At 49.6% G+C, this 16143-nt stretch overlaps 1 long non-coding RNA gene across 1 annotated transcript; it reads left to right on the top strand.

Moving 5' to 3' along the window:
* The first annotated feature begins 11471 nt into the window (after window positions 1-11471).
* On the top strand, window positions 11472-16143 carry LOC309475468. The gene is made up of 3 exons (XR_014197661.1): window positions 11472-11692; window positions 14827-15187; window positions 15471-16143. It is a non-coding gene; the product is annotated as an uncharacterized lncRNA (long non-coding RNA).

Here is a 16143-nt window from a genome sequence, read left to right as displayed (position 1 = left end):
AAGCGACTGCAGACGTGCATTTTGCAGCCAACGAGCGCGTTGCACAACCCGCTCGCCTGCACCCAAACACCGTTTCTATGGTTTCCGTGCGTCACTGGCGAAAGGAGAAAAGAGCGTTTTCTGGTCCCCCCGCGGATGGACCGACCTCGTCTTTCTCGTACATTTCTCATTCCCCTCTGAAGTTCGGGCGACTGGAAATGTCTGTATTGCAGTGAGCAAGCCTGTTGTAATACACGCATGCCTGCAAACAAACGCCAGCACGTTGACGGTCTCTTATAATACTCGCGCTAACTGAGTTACAATGTGTCTCCCCCTGTGGCCCAGTGGCAGACTCTCAGGTTTTTGCACACGAGAGACCCGCGTTCGATCCCCGGGTCTACCGGCAGATAAAATTATGCCGTCAATGCTCGCTCTGTCAGTTCCCTGAAAAGGCGACTGCAGATGTGTATTTTGCAGCCAACGAGCGCGTTGTACAACCCGCTCGCCTGCACCCAAACACCGTTTCTATGGTGTTCCGTGCGTCACTGGCGTAAGGAAAAAAGGGAGTTTTTCTGGTCCCGCTGCGGACGGACCAACCTCCTTTTTCCTATACATTTCCCATTCCCCTCTGGAATTCAGGCGACTGGAAATGTCAATATTGCAGTGAACAAGCCTGTTGTAATGCACGCAGGCCTGCAATAAACGCCAGCATGTTGACGCTCTCTGTTTCTATGGCAACTTCTCGCTCGTTCAGTTCCAGTAAATGTGACTGTTCCAGTGTATCCTGCAGTAAACAAGTCGGTTCTGTCACCCGCTTGACTGCACACAAACGCCGTTTTTACGGCTACCCAGATAAATCCCATAAGTGTGAATTTTTTCTGGTGTCCCGGCCACGGCCGATGGTGCTTTATGTGTAAGAAGAATGCCCACTGCCCAGTGCCCATCTCTACACACAAGCACAGCCCGTCACACAGGGCTCGCGCACATGAATCGGCTCAGACCGATTGCGCTTCAAACATGGTGAATGTGCCCACTAACACCACGTTATGCATGTCTCACGGTTTCTGTAAAAACGAAACCAACGTGCACTCGCTTCACGCAAGCGAACGATGCTTTCGGTGTGATAAATGTGCCCGCTGTCCCGCGCCCACATCCACACATAGACATGACAGTTCCCACGGGAACCGCCCAGCCCTCCCCCTCGCGGTTAACCACCGCAGAGGAGTCGAGCGCGGGCAATCTGCCCGCTGTCATCAGCGCGCCCCATGCCTCAAATGTCACGAGCGACACGCTTGTGTTACAGCACACCGAAGCTTCTCCATCGCTGAGCGAGCGGAGCGCGCTTCGTATTCGACCCCTAGCTATCCATGCAGACGCATGGGCAAAGCTACCCGGGGTTTCGAAGTGGGTGCTGAACATTATAGAAAGAGGCTATTCGCTGCAGTTTCGCCGACGCCCTCGCCGCTATGTGGCGCGCGTCGAGACCACGGTAAAAGCAGAAGTAGCACATCTACTTCGAGCCGAGGTGACGAAACTATTGAGCAAAGGGGCCATAGAACCTCTCTCTCAAGATCAGAGCGAGGGAGGGCTATACAGCAGATACTTCCTGGTACCGAAAAAAGACGGGGGTCTCAGACCCATACTAGATCTAAGGCAACTGAACAAAGTGCTTGTGAAGCGACAGTTCAGGATGCTCACGACCAGGCAAATCCTTGTGCAGATTCGCCAAGGAGATTGGTTTGTGTCAATAGATCTGAAAGACGCGTGTTTTCAAATACAGATAGCGTCACGTCACAGGCGATATTTGAGATTCGCCTTCGAGGGCCAGGCATATCAGTACACAATCCTGCCGTTCGGTTTGTCCCTAGCACCCCGTACATTTACGAAGTGCATGGATGCGGCGCTCGCACCCCTCAGAATGAGAGGCATGCGAGTGCTGAACTATTTGGACGATTGGCTGATTCTAGCGCAATCTCGCGCAGTGCTCATAGAACACACGACCATTTTACTCGATCACCTCGAGGATTTGGGTCTGAGTGTCAATTGGGCGAAGAGCTCCCTGTCTCCCAGTCAGAAAATATCTTTCCTGGGCACAGAACTGGACTCACTATCCATGATAGCGCGACTATCACAACAGCGCGCGGTAGACATTCGACGCACAGCGAACTCTTTTCGCTGCGGCGCGTCTGTCCCGCTCAAGAGATTTCAGAAGATGCTAGGTCTCATGGCCTCAGCATCGTCAGTGCTCCAGCTGGGTCTGCTCCGCATGCGCCCGCTGCAGTTTTGGCTGAAAGCGCGAGTCCCACGCGAAGCGTGGGCACCCGGTTTGCTTCGCCTCAGGGTCAATCAGAAATGCGTTACAGCTCTGAAACCCTGGAAAGCGAACGACTGGTACCAATCAGGTGTAAGCCTGGGGACTTCCTCGAGGGTGAAAGTGGTGTCCACGGACGCGTCCACCTCGGGATGGGGAGCGCTGCTCGAGGGCAGACCGTTCTTCGGCCAGTGGTCAGAACGGGAGAAGCTCCTGCACATAAACTGCCTCGAAATGCTGGCAGTAGACAACGCACTGACGCGTTTTTGTCCCCAAATAAAAGGTCACCACGTCTTGGTCCGTTCGGACAACATATCTGTGGTGTCCTACATAAATCGCCAGGGCGGCATCAGATCCGAGAAACTGTACAGGCTGGCAGAACGCCTCCTGGTATGGGCTCAGTGCAACCTGCGCTCGCTCAGAGCAGCGCACGTGCCAGGGATCATGAATATAGGACCAGACAGACTGTCCAGGAACAATGTTCCGGCAGGCGAATGGTCTCTACACCCACAGACAGTCCAACTGCTGTGGAAGAAATTCGGCAGAGCGGAAGTGGACCTGTTTGCGTCTCAAGAAAACGCTCACTGTCAAGAATTTTTCTCCAAGAGCAGGAGCGCGCTGGCCCATGTGTGGCCCCGCCGCCCGCTCTATGCTTTTCCCCCCGTCTCTCTCCTGCCTCAGGTGATAGAACGGATCAGGGAAGAAGGATGCTCAGTACTGCTGGTAGCACCGTTCTGGAAAAACCAACCTTGGTTCCCAGCCGTGATGCAGTTAGCAAGTACTGCCCCGTGGCCAGTACCAGTGAGGAGAGATCTCCTCTCACAGGCCCGCGGCTCGATCTGGCATCCTCACCCGGAACTATGGTCCCTTCATGTCTGGGCCATCAACGGGTACATGTTGGACTCCCTAAAGGAGTATTAAACACGATCACGCAGGCTAGAGCTCCGTCTACAAGACGACTCTATTCTTCGAAATGGTCAGTGTTTTCGGGCTGGTGCACAGCCCGTGGTGTGTCACCCACAAACTGTGATGTGACGGAGGTGTTTTCCTTCCTACAAGAGCTGTTGGATGGGGGCAGGGCCCCCTCCACGCTCAAAGTTTATGTGGCGGCTATAGCAGCGTTCTCAGAAACAACGCTTGGTCAGTCAATAGGAAGGAACGATTTAGTCATCCGCTTCCTTAGAGGAGCTAAGAGACTGAATCCTCCCAGACCTCCCTCAGTCCCCGTATGGGACCTTTCTACGGTTCTGGAAGCCATGAAAGGTGCGCCATTTGAGCCTTTACAGTCAATCGATTTGAAACACCTGTCTTTCAAAACGGTGTTTTTGCTGGCTCTCGCTTCAGTGAAGCGCATAGGGGATCTGCACGCGCTCTCTGTGAGCGCGGCGTGCATGGAGTTTGGGCCCAATGACTCAAAAGTTATACTCAAACCTAAGCACGGTTATGTTCCAAAATCCCTCAACACACCGTTTAGGGCGCAGATTATCTCTCTGTCAGCCCTACCGGTCCCTGATGAGGAAAGAGACGCGAGCCTCCTTTGCCCAGTCAGGGCATTACGAGCTTATGTGTCTCGCTCGTCTGTTTTCAGACAGACGGAACAGCTCTTTGTTTCGTTTAGCGGACGTTCTAAGGGACTAGCCGCGTCGAAACAGAGCCTATCCAGATGGATAGTTGATGCTATAGCGCTGGCATACGCCTCCAAGGGCATGCAGTGCCCTTTGGGTGTCAGAGCGCATTCCACGAGAGGCATGGCCTCTTCGTGGGCCTGGTCAAGTGGGATTGCCTTGCAAGATATTTGTATGGCGGCAGGCTGGGCCTCCCCGTCTACATTTATAAGGTTTTATAACCTAGAGGTTCCCGCCCTGCAGGCCAGGCTGCTGTCGGTCTAAACTACCAGTATTATCTGACCTGATGCGTTCAGCTCAGAATGCTGCGTTTACTGAGCACAGCTCAATTTTCGACAGTTTAAAGCTGGGCAAACTGTGTAAGACCCACATTTTTTCCCATCAGTTCAGGCCGTACCCCGCCCTGTCTGTATGATGAAATTTGCGTCCCTTCGACGCTACTTTATGTGGAAAAGTGAGGCTGCACCCCTCCTTCTTCCCGGACTCTCTGTGAGTTCACTGAGTGATTGTGCACTATATGTACCCCGGGCTTTCGCCCTTGGGTCTTTGGTGTCAGATCTCAGCATGCACGGCGTTTTACACTGGGTCCCCTAGCGTAAGATATCTTACGCAGTACGAGAGACCTCTCGTAAGAGAACGTACTCGGTTACTAACGTAACCTCGGTTCTCTCTAGAAGAGGGAACGAGTACTGCGTATCTTGCTGTGCATGCACACGCTCTGGTTGCTTCGATGATGAAAAACCAGATAATAGCTGCCTGCGAGCGATATTTATAGGCCTAGACCGCGCCCATTTCGGCGGGACGTGACGCAGCGGGCGCGAAGTGCCCTGATTGGGTCTGACGTCACGCCAGGCCTCGCTCGATAGGCTGCTGCAGTTGCCGCAGAGCAGCCAATAGGCGCGCGAGCTGTCTCGCCTATGTCTGCATTGCTGCTGCAACGCGTTTTGCATTATTACAAAATTAAGGATAATTTTTGGCTTCAATATCTCGCGGAAAAGGATTTTCCCCTAGCGTAAGATATCTTACGCAGTACTCGTTCCCTCTTCTAGAGAGAACCGAGGTTACGTTAGTAACCGAGTACGTTTTCACTTTTTTTTAACCTACTGCATATTTCTCAGGATTTAATTCAGTCGATTTCTGTATAGACATAACTTTTACTACAAAAAAAAAAATATTTTCCACAAACACAAATAATTCATAAAATTATTTAAATGTAAGAGATAGTTTATAGTATTTACTGAAATGTTGTTTGAGACATCTAGTCTTTGTTCTCCTGTTTTTCATTTTACTGCACAACCTTTGTGTGTTAAGGCCCTTTCACACCGGATGCGTAACGAAAAAGCGAAACGAAAAAGCGAATAGTTCGTGTGCGAATAGTTCGCATCAAAACCATTCACATCAGCCGCGACGCGAATTTGCGACGTCTGTGACGTTCAGAGAGCTTCAACATTCCCAAACTTTCGCGCGAATCGCGCCGACAGCTGAGAAAACATGGACACTTCATCATCATCATCATAATCATCATCCAGTCATAGTCATAGCATCCAGTGAAGACGAGCTTTTCATTTGATTTAAAAGACAGAAAAGAAGGTTTTGGGTGCACCCAATCTTACAGAACAGAGAGTCTGAAGGGGAGTATGCTTATGTGCACAGGTTTTTTTTTTTTTTTTTTGCGTCTTCAACTAAACACAGTGCGTTTTGTAATGTAACTACACATTACATGTAACACACGAAGTAAGTAAGTTAAAAATCATTCGACTAGAAACTGTAGATATCACACAAAGAATGTATAGTAGGCTATACTAAAAGCAGCCCTAAATAGTCTCACTACATTTTGTTACGTGTTCAAAGTAAACACGGTGTCTGTCTCTATCTTTGACGATAATAGTGTTAGCTTTCTATCCCAAATGTAGTTTGGCCTGCTAGCCTACACAGCACATGACTATATGACTAAAACTATCACACAACAAACTCACAGTCAAGATAACCGAGTTGGTTGGCATATGCTACGCCACACATTGTCTTTCAAATCGTTGTCCTTGTAGTATGTGATTGGCTGAAGCCTATTCTGTCGCAGCAAAAGTAAAAAAAAAATCGACATCGAAGCGAATAAAATAAAAGTCGTTTTTTCGCCGCTGCGCATTCGCGTTCGGTGTGGAAGCACTCATTACAAAACAGCTGATCGAAAAATAAAACCATCGCGCGAATGATTCGTGCGTCAAAATCGCGTCCAGTGTGAAAGGACCTTTAAGCTTATTTTAACATGCAAGATTTGAATTACACTGATTGTTTTAAAATACTGCAATTGCAAGTGGAAAATGTGTCAAATAAACAAATTGAATGAATTATTTCCACGATTCATTTATTAAGACTTGCTACTGGTGTGTAATTTAATTTCTCCCATTCATGTTTCTGTGTTTTAAAATGTTGTATTCAGAACATTAATCTCATTAAACATTATTTATGCAAATGTTTAAATGGATTTTGATAAATGGTTAGATGGATTTTGTCGATACTGATACTGAATTAGTAAAACAAACAGCCCTAGTGTTAAGGCTTTAAAATGAAAGTTCTGACATTACTCACCCTCATGTTGTTCCAAACCAGTAAGAATGTTGTCTTCATCTTCAGAACACAAATGAAGATCTTTTTGATGAAATCTCTCCATTGACACTTTGTTCACTTGTGAGATACAGTACCTGATACATTAACTTCTGCAATGCACAGATATTATATTTACCAGAAATGAAAGGGACAATATTTAAGTCTCATGGAAAAAACTTTTGATAATTGTTTTACAAACATGTTACACTCATGTTTGCTGATAATAATATACATATATCTTCTGTGAAAGTCTCAGGATGAAAAAATGTTTGTCCAATCCTTGCATTTGGTCAGAATGCACGTTCTACACGGAGCTGTTCATGTTCTCAGACTCGGATTTATGCATTTCTCCACACTATCACCACCAAAATGAATCTGAAGCAGTCAAGTGGTACAAGTAAGAGCTGAGGATTCGCCACCTCAGTCTCATGCGTTTGAAGAATTGCTCGATGTAGTTACGAGAGCTGTCGAGCGATTATCTGTTGAGTGGCCAGAGGATCGGCAGGGCGCTCATTCGAAAAGCAAGCTCGACGAGCGTTTCCTGCCATCTCGTGCACAGCCTCAGCGCAGAAGCCTTCCGTTTTTCCCCGATCTCCACACCGAGGTGTCGAGATCGTGGGGTGAAACCAGTGTCATATAGAGTGTATACTGCACAAACATCACACTATTCTTCCATTCACAATTATAAAGAGCATGGTTATGGGGAGATGCCGAAGGTGGAAGAGACGCACGCGAGCTATCTCTCTCCAGCAACGGCATCTTCTCTGAAGGCTCCTGCACTACCATCCAAGCCAGTAAAGTTTACATCTTCCCTGGTTCATAAGGCTTATGCCGCCGCCGGCCAAGCTGCAGCGTGTCTACACACAATGTCACTAATGCAAGCATACCAGGCTGAATTATTGGGTGATTCTGAGGAGGGCGGGGGAATTGGTCCCGATACTGTGTCTGAACTGCGTAGAGCCACAGATTTGTCTCTCAGGGCCACCAAGGAGACGGCTAAATCCATCGGCCGCTCTATGGCAGCCCTGGTGGCCACTGAGAGGCATCTGTGGCTCAACTTAAGTGATATAAAGGTTCTTTTAGATGCACCAGTTTCCACTCAAGGGTTATTTGGAGATGCAGTTAATAGTGCTGTAGCTAAATCACAAGAAGCTTCAAAACAGGCAGCTGCACTTCAGAAACTTCTCCCTCGCCATTATTTCATTGAGGCTGCTGAGCGGGAGCAGCCTCACTCATCTAAAAAGAGCGCTGAGCACTGTGCCACTCAGAAACAGAGCGTTTCCTCCCGTGCTCCCCCACAAAACTCTCGGGGACACGGAGGGCGCTCTCAAACCCAGCAGTCTTCGAGGGGTAGAACGGATCTGCGGACCGTTATTACCGCCAAGAAGGCTGCTGGGAAAAAGTCCTGATGTCCGAGGGCTCAGGACAAATGAGGGTAGTCCCCCCCGAAGCAGAGCGGTCAACACCTCTTTTTACGGTGCCCGTCTCTCTTCGGTGCCCTCAGGGGACCGGTCTGCCAACCCTGCCGCCTCCGGTGTTTCAGGGCGCAGCGGTCTCCGGCAAGCACATATCTCAAGGTCCACCCGGAAACGTAGTGGCCTCGGGATGCCCGCCCCCTCTGAGGAGGGTGCTAGAGCAGTCTGTTCGGTCGTTCCCTGCCGGTGCGCCGTTACAGGGCGACGAACCGACTACTCAACAGCAACAAAATCCAGAAACCAGTCTCGAGAGGCTGGTACCTCTAGTAGAATCTTTGACAGCGTGGAAGCTACTGTCAAATGTTTCTCGTTGGGTCCTGCAGACCGTGGAAAAAGGGTATCAGATACAATTCAAGAAACGCCCACCTCGGTTTATGGGGGTCCTGCCCACAGTGGTGGGCCCCGAGCAGGTTCTGGTTATGGAACAGGAAGTAAACACTCTGTTAGAGAAAGGGGCCATAGAATATGTACCTCCCTCCAACAGGGAAACCGGGTTTTACAGCCGGTACTTCATAGTTCCAAAGAAGGACGGGGGATTCCGTCCCATTTTAGATCTTCGAGTTCTGAACGAGTCAGTCATGCAGGTCAAGTTCAAAATGTTAACATTGAGACAAAATCGTGCCACAGATCAGGTCCGAGGACTGGTTTGTCACGATAGACCTCAAGGACGCATATTTCCATATTTCCATCCGTCCGTGTCATTGGAAGTTCCTGAGGTTTGCTTTCGGGGGCAGAGCATACCAATATCGAGTTCTTCCATTCGGCCTGGCTTTATCACCCCGCACTTTCACCAAATGCGTGGATGCAGCTCTGGCGCCCTTGCGCCTTCAGGGTATTCGCATATTGAACTACATCGACGATTGGTTGATTTTAGCTCAGTCGCATCAGGAGGCGATTCGGCATCGAGATGTCGTCCTCGCCCATATGAAAGAGCTGGGGTTACGGCTGAACGCCAAGAAGAGTGTGCTTTCTCCACTTCAGAGGACCACTTTTTTAGGCGTTTGGGATTCAGTGTCGATGCAGGCGCGCCTGTCACCGCCACGTGTAGATTCCATCCTTGCAGCTGTGAAAAGTGTAAAGCTAGGCCAGCTACTCACTGTCAAACAGTTCCAGAGACTGTTGGGTCTCATGGCAGCAGCTTCCAACGTGATACCTTTTGGACTACTGCACATGAGGCCCCTGCAGTGGTGACTCAGGACCAGAGGGTTTTCCCCGAGGGGCAACCCATTTCGCACAATCAAGGTCACGCGGCGATGCCAACGTGCCTTGGTTATGTGGAAGAAACCTTGGTTCCTGTCCCAGGGCCCAGTGCTGGGAGCTCCTTGTCGTCGCAAACTGCTAACGACGGATGCTTCCCTCACGGGTTGGGGAGCGATCCTAGAGGGCCGCTCATCTCAAGGTCTGTGGGAAGACCATCATCGTTCCTGGCATATCAATCGCCTAGAGATGTTAGCTGTCTTCCGGGCTCTGAGGAGCTTTATCACAGATCTCAGGGGACACCATGTGTTAGTGCATACGGACAACACGACGGTAGTTGCCTATATCAACCACCAAGGGGGTTTGCGCTCGCGCCCATTATCCAATCTGGCACGCCATATCCTCTTGTGGTCCCAGGGGAAGTTGCTGTCACTCAGGGCAGCCTACATCCCCGGGGTCCAGAATATAGGAGCAGACACTCTGTCGAGACAGGGGCCGAGGCCCGGGGAATGGAGGCTCCACCCCGAGGTGGTGGAGCTGATATGGAGGGAGTTTGGCCAAGCACAAGTGGACTCATAGAGTCAGGTATCTCAACTGAGGTTGTTGAGACCATTCTACAGTCCAGAGCTCCCTCCACGAGGAAACTTTATGCCCTGAAGTGGAGAGTATTCACTTCTTGGTGTAGTGACCGTCGGTTGGATCCAGTCAACTGCCCAATTGGTACAGTTCTGGAGTTCCTGCAGGACCGGTTCACTGCAGGTCTGACCCCGTCCACTTTAAAGGTTTATGTGGCGGCTATAGGTGCTTACCACATTCCTTTGGGTGGAATGTCTGTGGGGAAAGACCCTCTGGTATCTCGTTTCCTTCGTGGCACTTGGAGGCTGAGGCCTGCAGTTCGCTCTAGGGTGCCACCTTGGGATTTGTCCATTGCGCTGCAAGGCCTTTCCCTGGCCCCCTTTGAGCCTATTGAGGAGGTTCCTGAGAAATTCTTGACTTTGAAAGCTCTGTTCCTTCTAGCCATTTCTTCTCTAAAGAGAATAGGGGATCTCCAAGCGTTGTCGGTTGCTCCGTCATGCTTGGAGTTTGCTCCGGGTATGGTTAAAGCTTTTCTTTATCCTAGACCGGGCTATTTCCCCAAGGTCCCCACTAATGTGGCTAGACCTATTGTTCTGCAGGCCTTCTGTCCTCCTCCCTTTCAAAATGCGGACCAGGAGGCGAATAATTTGCTTTGCCCTGTTCGGGCGTTAGACGCATATGTCCACAGAGCTGCCCTGTGGCGTAAAAGCGATCAATTGTTTGTATGCTTTGGGTCCCCTAACAAGGGAGGTCCAGTGTCTAAGCAAAGGATGAGCAAGTGGGTGGTTGAGGCTATCTCACTTGCGTATGAGGCGGCTGGGCAGCCTTCTCCTTTGGCTGTCCGGTCGCACTCTACTAGGAGTATGGCGGCCTCTAAGGCCCTTATATCAGGTGTATCTTTGCAGGACGTTTGTGATGCGGCAGGCTGGTCCTCACCGCACACCTTCGTCAGATTCTACTCTTTAGACCTAGACTCTACTCCAGGGTCTCAGGTTTTGTCTTCCTAGTGCTGCTCACTTGATTTCACACAGGACAGACATTTGTAGCTATGGTGGCGTTGGTATAGACGTTCCCCATAGCGTCAATTTCGACGCAACGCGAGTTCCCTTGAAAGGAAACGCCTCGGTTACGACTGTAACCTCGGTTCCCTGAAGAGGGAACGAGCGTTGCGTCGCCTTGCCATATCTCCTTCATGCCTGTCAGCACGACTTCAGACTCTACGTAGCTTTCGTTTTCTGTTTCGGGCCGGCTTTTATAGCTTCCTGGTATGTGACGTCACCCGCCTCTGACGTTCCGCCACACCATTGGACTGATTTTACATGTGCTTCAAGACGTCATCACGCAAAGCGTTCCCCATAGCGTCAATTTCGACGCAACGCTCGTTCCCTCTTCAGGGAACCGAGGTTACAGTCGTAACCGAGGTGTTTTCCTGAGTTCTCGCTGAAACCACTTCTTTTTTTCTGTCAGAATGTATGGCACTTCTGCCTTTAAGTGTTAATGCAGAAACAGGAATTAAAGATACACAGACAACACACCACAACAGACAAGAAGGATGAACACAAGAGTAAGTCTAAAAAAAAAAAAAAAAATTTATTTAGATGTAATTTATTCATTTTTTTGCCACAGTTTGTATACTCAGAAGTGAAAACTGAATGATACTGAAATTAATAAAATTATATTCTCAGTTGCAGGGGATCTGTGCACCATAAAGATCTTATGGAACAGCCTACAGCCGTTTCCACAGTCCAGAAGACAGAGATGCCACCAACCGAATCATCCAACTGTTTGTCTTCACTCCAAGACTTCTTTAAGAAAATGCATGCATTTCTGAAACGTTTTTCCTTTATAATAATTTTTCTATTGAGTCTTTTGTTGATCGGAGTGGAGGAGTTCATGGAAATACACGTTTTTGTATGCCCGTGTATGTTACGAACTGCTCCGAGACACGAAGGTAGAGATCCAAATGCAGCTTTAATGAGGGGTAATCCAAAGACGAAATCCAATAAACAGGCAATGGTCGAAACACAGGTAAGCAGTCCAAACAAACAAATAAACAAACCAACAAAACAGGCAGGGACCAGAGGCAAGAGAGTAATCCAGGGAACAAGGCAAGATATCCAAAAAACCAAGAAACAATAAAACCAGGGAAAAACGCTCAGAGATGCAGTGTAACACAAACAAAACTTCGCAGTGTGTGAATGAGTGAACATGGTATAAATAGGTTGAGACTAACAGGGTGATGAGACACAGGTGAAGAGACACAGGTGAATGCAATCAGAGATGAGTCCGGGCAGTGAGTTATGGGAAATGTAGTTAGTGAGTGAATAGGAGAGTCTGGTGTGGAGTGCCCTCTGGTGGTTCTCAAGGGCACTCCAGCTGGTGACCGTTACATAGCCCCCCCTTTAAGGAGCGGATTCCAGACGCTCAAAATTCTCCAGGAGGGAGGTGGAGCGGAGGCGGACCTGGGGGCGGGATGGCGGACCTGGGGGCGGGATGGCGGGCCAGGCCCGTGCAGCGGAAGAGGACCTGAAGACTCCGGCAGGGCGGAAGGCCAGGGCGGAGCAGGCTCTGCAGGCGACCAGGGCGGAGCAGGCTGTGCAGGCGACCAGGGCGGAGCAGGCGACCAGGGCGGAGCAGGCGGAGCAGGCTGTGCAGGCGACCAGGGTGGAGACGAGCCTTCAGGCGGCCAGGGAGGAGATGACCTTCCAGGCGACCATGGCACAGGAACAGACACCGGCTCAGGAACAGGAACAGACACAGGGACAGGAACAGACACTGGCTCAGGACCAGACACCGGCTCAGCGGAGACCATCTTGTCCGGAGACACTGGTTCGGCGGTGGCCAACTTGTCCAAAGGCACAGGCGTGGTTTCGGCCATCTTGTCCGAAGACACAGGCGTGGTTTCGGCCATCTTGTCCGAAGACACAGGCGTGGTTTCGGCCATTTTGTCCGAAGACACAGGCGTGGTTTCGGCCATCTTGTCCGAAGACACAGGCGTGGTTTCGGCCATCTTGTCCGAAGACACAGGCGTGGTTTCGGCCATCTTGTCCGAAGACACAGGCGTGGTTTCGGCCATCTTGTCCGAAGACACAGGCGTGGAGTCGGCCATATTGTCCGAAGACACAGGCGTGGAGTCGGCCATCTTGTCCGAAGACACAGGCGTAGAAAGAGGAAGAGGAACCGATTCAGGCTCAGGCTCAGGATCAGATTCAGGCTCAGGAACAGATTCAGTCTCGGCTGGACGAAACTCTGGATGGGCGGACGTGACGTGAAGCTCTGACTCGGCAGGACTGACGTGAAGCTCTGGCTCTGGCTCGGCAGGACTGACGTGAAACTCTGGCTCTGGCTCGGCAGGACTGACGTGAAGCTCTGGCTCTGGCTCGGCAGGACTGACGTGAAGCTCTGGCTCTGGCTCGGCAGGACTGACGTGAAGCTCTGGCTCGGCAGGACTGACGTGAAGCTCTGGCTCTGGCTCGGCAGGACTGACGTGGAGCTCTGGCTCTGGCTCGGCAGGACTGACGTGGAGCTCTGGCTCTGGCTCGGCAGGACTGACGTGGAGCTCTGGCTCTGGCTCGGCAGGACTGACGTGAAGCTCTGGCTCGGCAGGAGTGAGGTGAACAGTCTCTGGATCAGGATCAGCACGCTCTGAGCTTGACGGGACCAGCAGCGAGGGCTTTGAGCTGGGTAGGACCAGCGGCGAAGAGGCTTCTGAGCTGGTTAGGACCAGCGATGAAGAGGGCTCTGAGCTGGACAGGACCAGCGGCGAAGAGGGCTCTGGGCTGGACAGGACCAGCGGTGAAGAGGGCTCTGAGCTGGACAGGACCAGCGGCGAAGAGGGCTCTGGGCTGGACAGGACCAGCGATGAAGAGGGCTCTGGGCTGGACAGGACCAGCGGCAATGAAGAAGGCTCTGTGCTGGACGAGACCAGCGGTGAAGAGGGCTCTGAGCTGGACAGGACCAGCGGTGAAGGCTCTAGCTTGGCGGGCATGTCGCTTGCTGTCTCAGGCGCGGCGGGCATGACGCTCTCAGTCTCAGGGGCGGCGGGCATGACGCATACTGCCTTGGCTTCGGCAGATTTGGCGTGAAGTGCGGGCTCGGCTGGACTGGCGTGAAGTGCAGGCTCGGCTGGACTGGACGTGACGGCCTTCCTGGCAGCACGTGCAGACATTAACGGAGGATCGGCCACGCTGGAGATCGGTCCTGTACGGCCATAGACCGATCTGGTGGCTGGCCTGATTGCTGGCAAGACGTGGAGCACGGTCTGAGAGGACACTGCGGGTACAGGGAGCTTCTTCTCCTCCTCGCCCACAGTAAACAAGGAACCGCTCCACAACAGGGCCAGGTCAACGTACCTTTCTAAAGACCCGAGCGGATCAGGTTCGGGCATCAGTGACCGGAGTGGTTCCGATAATCCCCCGCGGAAGAAGATCATCAAGCACTGGGTGCTCATTTGTGCAAGATGTGCCAGCTCGAGGAATTCTGCGACATAATCCTCGATGGCGCAATTCTCTTGGCAAAGACGGAGGATCTGGACATCAGGACTCCAGGTAGGCATGGCTGCTGGATCTAGGTTTGGCGAAGTTTTCTGTTACGAACTGCTCCGAGACACGAAGGTAGAGATCCAAATGCAGCTTTAATGAGGGGTAATCCAAAGACGAAATCCAATAAACAGGCAATGGTCGAAACACAGGTAAGCAGTCCAAACAAACAAATAAACAAACCAACAAAACAGGCAGGGACCAGAGGCAAGAGAGTAATCCAGGGAACAAGGCAAGATATCCAAAAAACCAAGAAACAATAAAACCAGGGAAAAACGCTCAGAGATGCAGTGTAACACAAACAAAACTTCGCAGTGTGTGAATGAGTGAACATGGTATAAATAGGTTGAGACTAACAGGGTGATGAGACACAGGTGAAGAGACACAGGTGAATGCAATCAGAGATGAGTCCGGGCAGTGAGTTATGGGAAATGTAGTTAGTGAGTGAATAGGAGAGTCTGGTGTGGAGTGCCCTCTGGTGGTTCTCAAGGGCACTCCAGCTGGTGACCGTTACAGTGTAGACCTGATCTCAATGTACAACTAACAGCGTGCATCTTCATCGGACCTGCTCTTTTTATTTTTGAATTATTGTTCCTGTTTTTAAGGCCTTTTAAAGATAGATGCAGTCGTTGTTGTGGAGGAGTAAATGATGATACTCAGCAGAACTGTCCTAAAGCTTTTACATCTTGTCTGATTCCACCAGTAATGTGGGTCATCATCTTGTTACTTGATGGAGATTATGTTGCTTGTGCCATGACAGCTTGGAAGGGAGATCCTGTTTTTGATAATCAGCTAAACAGGTCTTGGTGTAAACCTGTCGAAAGTTTCCGAAAGGAGACAGTTCTACGAAATTTGACTATACAATATATTCATCAATCTCAGGTAAATACCATTTACTGTATGAGTTTCTCCTGTTATTGTAATATCATAATAGAAAGCCTGCACTGAAGCAAACTCCGCAGCAGACTTCTTCACGACAGTCAATGCAGCGTTACGTCACGGAAAATTTATATTTTTTTATTGTGTTAATGCACCATTTAAACCTACTAACCTCAACCAGCTTATCATGAACTCGCAGCTTTACGGATCTAACAGTTATGTCTATAAAAAACTAAATTCATTCAACTAATAGTGATTTCTCTTTAACATTTTGTTTTCCCTCCAGATATATGGTTATGCTGTGAGCTTTTTCTTCATTATTTTGCCAATTATCTATGTTGGAATTTGTGACTGCTGTGGAAAACATGATGGAACATCACCGGATACAACCTAGAACAAAACCCCTTCCCACACTGCAGAATCAAGGAACACAGATTTATCTGAATAACTTGAATACCTTACCTGAATACCCTAATTACTTTTTAAATATAGATTCAGGTTCATATGTTTCATGTTCTAGCCCAGTAGAGATTCATTTGCTGTTTCCATACTTTCTCTTCTTGATTGTTAATATTCTAATATAAATCAGTTTGTTGTTCTCCTACATCACAGAGAATAAATAGCTAAATTGTAGTGTTAAAGTAAAATATTGGGCTTTAAAAAGTATTGTTCATGTCTCTTCTCTTTCTGTGCTTGTTTGTTATTACAATAATCGTAGAATTCATATAGCATGGACATTTGATATTACTGATTTGCTTTACATCTGTTGTCACGGGGGAAATTCCCAGGAAATATGATGAAATTCGTCTTTTTTGTGAGGGCACTTGTCCCAATTATTTTGTTGCCCTGTAGTCCATTTCAGGTCTTCAGTGTTCACAAATCAAATATGACTATTTTTTAATTAAATAGTTTTTGTTGTTGTTGTTATTGTTGCATTTTTGGAATAAATTATTGTGATC

Source organism: Leuciscus leuciscus (assembly GCF_965113295.1).
Source record: "Leuciscus leuciscus genome assembly, chromosome: 15".
Taxonomy (NCBI): Eukaryota; Metazoa; Chordata; class Actinopteri; order Cypriniformes; family Leuciscidae; genus Leuciscus; species Leuciscus leuciscus.
This window is presented reverse-complemented; position numbering and strand designations above follow the sequence as displayed.